We start from the raw sequence: 6,000 nt of genomic DNA on the forward strand, positions 1-6,000 counted from the left end.
TTACTTACTTATCCCTGAATAATTCTATAGAGATTTTCACAAGACATGGTTGATGTAAAGCAGCATGAGCTACAGCTAATGCTGAGCATCTTAAAATCTCATTGACAGTTTAAAAGAGCTGAGTTTATACTATGTCAAGTCAATTGTGTTAGCTCCAATACGATGATCTTTGAATTGAATTGATTGTATTCCTTATTGTATTGCTTAGGAATTAAAACTTTTAACAGTTGACAGAAACAGTCTAAAACCTCCGTAATCATGGTGAGTTTTTTCAGTAGTATCAATTCGAATCCCTGGCAAGGAAGGAGGGAAGATTCCTGCATTAAGTAGTATTTTGGCTGTTTTGGTTATCAGCAGCATATGTATTTCTTGACTTGTAGCTCAGAAAGGACATGGCTTAGATTCACAAATTTGAGAATGAAAACATTTTAATGTGTCTGATATTTGGGAGAATATGGTGATCTCTGGGAATAGAGAACCATTAAAAACACTTAAATAAATAGGTTTGCGGGCACAACTGAGAGAAAACAAGCATGTTATTTGGTAAGCCTTTCTGTGAGATAAGTTTATTTTCCTTCATTGTGTTTAATGATCAGTTGTAGTCCAGCTTGCCACTTGTAATAGCTCTTAAGATTTGGTAAGTGATTTTATAGCTTTTGTAATCACCAGAGCTACAAGATTCTTTTGCCACATAGGTATGAAACTTAAGCATCTCCTTTGATGTCCAGCCTTTCTTGCCTTTTATATAACATAGTGAAGAAAGTTAAGATATTCATGAGAATAATGAAATGGTAGGGGTTGTGGTTTGGGAGCTCAAATGACAGTCCTTGAGGCTAGTGCACGCTGACAGTGATATGTTGAGATTGCATGAGCCTGTGAAGATGATGCTGTTCTTTAACAAGCTTTGGAATATGTAGAATTCCTGAATATTTGTTGCTGGATAACTTGTTCTCTTTGCTATCAAGGAATGCAAGTGGCCAAGTCTTGATGCTCCCTGTTATAATAACTCGGCCAGAGAACATGACCAGGCTACGTGACTGCTGCGGTTGGACTAGAGCTGAGCTCTGATATTTTTAGGACAAAAGCAGAGAATGAAGCTCTAGGATTTTACATCCCTGTTAGTATATTTGTTCCCAGCAGGAAGACTGCAAGGTTTTTTGCCATTATTGTTGACAGTTTATCAATGAGCTGTTAAGAATTGTTTTGTCTGTGGTGTTCTTTCTCCTTCAGAACAGCATAAAAATGTTCACTTCTGCTTTTCTTTCTGTTGAAATTATTTCATCTGAAATTAATTCAACWGAGGATTTTTTTCCTTTAAGCTGAGGCAACTCCCTTGGATTTGATGTTGCAGTGTTACCTGTTGCCTTGCATGATGCACTGAATATCCCAAACAGGACACCATCAGATCTGTGATTCATAGAAATGTTTGAGTTTTTTGTTTGTTTCTTTCTTTTTGGAAGGGGGCGAAGACAAGAGGAAGGAGCTAGACCATTGGATATCATTGATGAGAAATGAACAGATATTTCTCACTTAATTTAGTTATTCAAAACTCTTCTAAAGTACTTCTCTTCGGAAGAGATAAGAGCAACAAATAAAAGTGTTCCACTATTATATGGCTATTAGATCCTGTATCACTTTTAAGTGATAGTTAAAAACATAGAACTTTGAGAATTTCTCTGTTTCTTCTGCATGCAGAAAGACTCTTGCTAGTAGGATGACGTGAAAGCACAAACGAGAAATATAGAAACAATTCTAGAATGGAATTGTCCACATGTGTACAGCATTTATGTGTATATTACAGCAGAGTGACGTGCCACAGGTGAAGACAAGGCAGAATTTCAAAATATTTGCAGTCATCTTTGGCAGAAACTGTTTTTTCCTATCAACTCAGTTCAAGAATTATCATGGAATCTCAGCGATAATAGAGCTTTTGCATAGCAACATGAGTAACATTGTCTTTCTTGGCTGAGTTTGTCCATCTGGAGAGCAATAATTTGGCTTTAAATGATCATTATCCTGCTGTCCATAACTGGAATACAGCAATGCAATACATCTGGATATGAAGCTCACACCATCCAGTTAATTCAAGTATAGTGAGTCTCATTAACAGGACTATGACAAACCTACCAAAATTCTCTATTCCACTCTGTTGCTTATTCCATTTTTCTGTGAATTGAATTATTAGTTCTTTATAGGCATCTCAAGACTAGGAGCTGGAAAGTTCATTTAAAGTTCTCAGGCAAGGACCATGATCAATAACTTCGGTGCAGCACTTCATTGAAAAAAGGGAAAACATATCTCTCCAATGGGTATAATGAGAGGGGTAAAGGAAGGGGAATTGGTTAGAGGTTTCTGATATACTCAGAAATTTCCCACTTTTCAGTTGGCATGTGATTTGCATTCTCTGAATGATTTTTTTCCCTATAAATACATACTGATGTACCAACACAAGATATTGTAAAACAATATGCCCTATTCATTTACTTCCTTGTCTGAAAGAGGATGAGAGGAAAGTCGTGGGGTAGATAATTTTCACATTACTTAATTAACTTAATGAATTACTTAATGAAAGGCTATCTAATAAAATAGTAAAGATCACGAAGAATAGTAAAGAACATGAATCTAGCATAAAATAGAATAGAAAATACTTGATATAAAATCCTCCCTATTATGAGATTCAATGAGGGGTTAATATTATAAAGTAACTTCACTGGTAAAGTGTTTGAAAGAAAGGTTGTTGCTTGGCATCACTTAAGCCTGCTGGCACTGATATCATCAGTATAAATGGAATTGGATGTGTCTGTATGCTGCACCAACATGTTAGCATTCAATCTAGAGCATAACAGATATGAAAACATACTAACCAAAGCATTCTGTGTATCACTTCTATTTCTGCATTCTTGGAAAAAAATACGATAAAAAGTCTTGCCTGTGTGACAGAAATGCTGAACTACTATTCAATAAAAGTAGCATTTCAAAGGAAAACTCCTAAGGTTTCTTTAATGGAGTTTGGATACATTATACAATGTGGTTATTTTATACAATCATTTTGAATACATCATGTTGGAAAGCTTTTTTTTTTTTTTTTTTTTAATGAGGATTAACATTTTTAAAGTAGTAGTCATAGAGGTATAAATCCATTTAACTGGAATTTCCTTGGATTTTTGGTGGATATGTTGACAGGGAATCTAATTGAGGTACTGTAACCATAAATGAAATAGGTCTATATGAATATGAAAACTTAGGTTAGCTGCAGTGATTTACATGAAAGTTAAATACAGATCGTAGCACGACTGTGATTCAGAAAGCGCATCCCTTGTTTCAGTTTCATGATTACACCACCTGCCTTCAGATACAGTAAAGTGTCTCTTATCATTAAAATATAAACTGACTCTCACAAAAGATTCTAGATAGTATTGCCTTTGTAAAAGATCATTTAAATTTTTTACTGGCATCRTATTCTCAATAGCATAGTTCCGCATGCTTAAAAACTCTCAGACCCTCTCAGAAACAGCACTGAATGGAAAATACAGTTATTTGCGTAATTATAGGGGTTTATATTCAAGAGCAGTGTTGTTGGGTTTTGTTAACTGCTTTTATCTCCCTTGGCTTTCTCGTTCTGGTGCACAAAATTCAAAGTGAAAGCCCTTGCAGTGGTATGCAGGGGGGATCTCCCCAGCAGAAGCTATTTCCTTGCTTCGTACAAAAGCTGTATTTGGTAGTTTCTTGAGTTTGCTTATGGAAAGGGCTGCCATCGATAGAATTCATTTGTCTCTTCAGTAGAAAATCAGAACTTTTGAAAAATAAAAGATTTTGCTAACATTAGTAATCTGATTAGAGTTACACAAGTTTCATTTTCTCCTGAGATCGCTTACATGATTATATTGGAGACTTTCCACGATGTGTGAAATTATTTTTAGGAATATTCATGAACGATAAAGAAGAGTTTGGATTCTGCGTAAGGGTTTCCTATCTAGGAGTTGAGGTAGAGAAGACAATTTTATCTGTTGAAGATAGAGTCTTCATTTACAGCTCCTATRTTTCTTATCTTATGTATATAGATGAATATATTGTTTCATGAAATTATGGAAGCATTCACCTGGCAATGAGCAAGAAAGGTTTGGTGAAATTCTGAATTCTTCTTTAATGGCCTCTATTTGGAGAAGGAGGTAAAGCCAGTTAAATTAGGCTTCAATTAGCTAACTTAAAAAGAAAATAAAATTAAAACAGCAAGTTTTTTCACTGTCCCATCTCATTTGAGCAGAGTTTAACAGGGTAGTTTAGCAACTTGGAAGCTATGTAATTTCATAGCATTTTTGATGGAAATGACTGACATGACTTTTTCCTCGGCTTGGTATGATAATATGAATAACATAAGATTTCATGTTATGTTATAACATCATAAGATTTTCTATTTCCTGATATTCAGAGGAAACACAAACAAGAAAAGGAAAATAAGGCTGGAGAAATAAGAAGATATCAAGTATTTTCAATGAGTAGCATAATTAGGTTAAAAGACTTGGATGAATTTAATTTATTCTCCCTTCAAGTATTCTTTGTGCTTTATTGTGTTTGAGGAACATCTTGATTAAATATGCATCACTTTTTCTGAAACTGAACTGAAATCATAATGAGCCTTTATCAGTATAATTACACCGTGCTCATACCTAAGAGTTTAGAGGTGAACACTGAATCCTGTTCTGCTGTTTTTAACATGCATAAATCAGCATATAATCTGTGTAAAAGAATTCTTCATTAATCTGTTTCTGTTAGTAGCTGTTTATTTTTCATCATTAATTATTAAGAAAAGAACAAAGCAACAATCTGTATGAAAACTTGATATGAGAATTTGTCACGTGAGCTGTAATCTCTTTTTAATTTGTCTAACAGTTCTCAGGCAGTACAGGCAATGTCAAGTTTTTTTTTTAAAAAAATGGTAGCTTTTAACTGTACATTAAACTCAGGAATAGCATTATTTCATTTCAATTAATAGATTTCATTTCAAGTTTATTATAAAATATTTTCTTGTTCTGAAAAACTAGTTTGCTCCTTTTTTTTTTTTTTTTTTTTTTTTGGTCTGTTTTTGAGGTGCCCAAAGCCTCATTGCTATCAGAGCTTAAAAAGAGCTTAAAAGACTTTAATTTCTAATTACAAAGGGCTTTTGTAAAGCAAGTCCTAGAGTTACTCAGATTCACTGTCCAAACCTGAAGAAACCCCAAATCTAAGCTTTGTTAGTGATTTTCATTTGATACTGAAATGTGTTTATGTACAATAAAGATAATTTAGAGTGGGCAGAGCTAGTAAGTTCTCCATTTCTGTGGTCTGTGTCCTGTGCCCAAGCTACAGCCTCATTTTCCTTTCTATTTCAGCCAGCCGTCATCCTCTGGTTAGTATGCAAGGTTTATAGATATTCTTCTAGTTCTCTTGTACAATACCATTTTAATATCTTTAATTGATGACCTTTATTACAAACTTATTTGAAAAACCACAAAAAGCCTAATAATACAGGAAAATTGAAGTTGGCCTATAGACAACCCTTTATAAAAGTGGCTGGTATTTGTCTTTACTCTTGGAACCTTTCTTAAGTTTCCTTAGCTTCCTTGCATTTTTTAATTTTTTTTTAAGAAATATGAAATCATGTCGCTATGAATGTAGTTGTTTGTGTAAAATAGTTACTTCAGTAATGCTGGGATTTTTCTTACAATTTCCACACTTCCACACTACTGGTGTCATCTACGTATGGAGTCCAGGCTGCTTTTCCATGAACCACCGGAAACTGGCCAGTGCCTAACGTGGGATGTTGAGTGAGCCAGGCTTCCCCAGGGCTGAGATGGTCATCTCCAGCGACCCCAGCTGCCTTACTCCACTCCCGCTCTCTTGCTCTGTCGAGTGAAATTTCAGGCGCCTCTCTCCCTCCCTTCCTCTCTCTCTCCCTCCCTTCCTCTCTCTCTCCCTCCCTTCCTCTCTCTCTCCCTCCCTTCCTCTCTCTCTCCCTCCCTT

The 6,000-nt window shown here is 35.2% G+C and overlaps 1 protein-coding gene across 1 annotated transcript in view; it reads left to right on the top strand.

The window, feature by feature from the left end:
- Window positions 1-6,000, top strand: part of NBAS (NBAS subunit of NRZ tethering complex) — a 173,755-nt gene that overhangs the window by 115,412 nt on the left and 52,343 nt on the right. The window lies entirely within an intron of this gene.

The sequence above is a fragment of the Rhea americana genome, unplaced genomic scaffold (assembly GCF_003343005.1).
Source record: "Rhea americana isolate MKP2758 unplaced genomic scaffold, rheAme1 scaffold_159, whole genome shotgun sequence".
In the NCBI taxonomy this organism is placed as follows: domain Eukaryota; kingdom Metazoa; phylum Chordata; class Aves; order Rheiformes; family Rheidae; genus Rhea; species Rhea americana.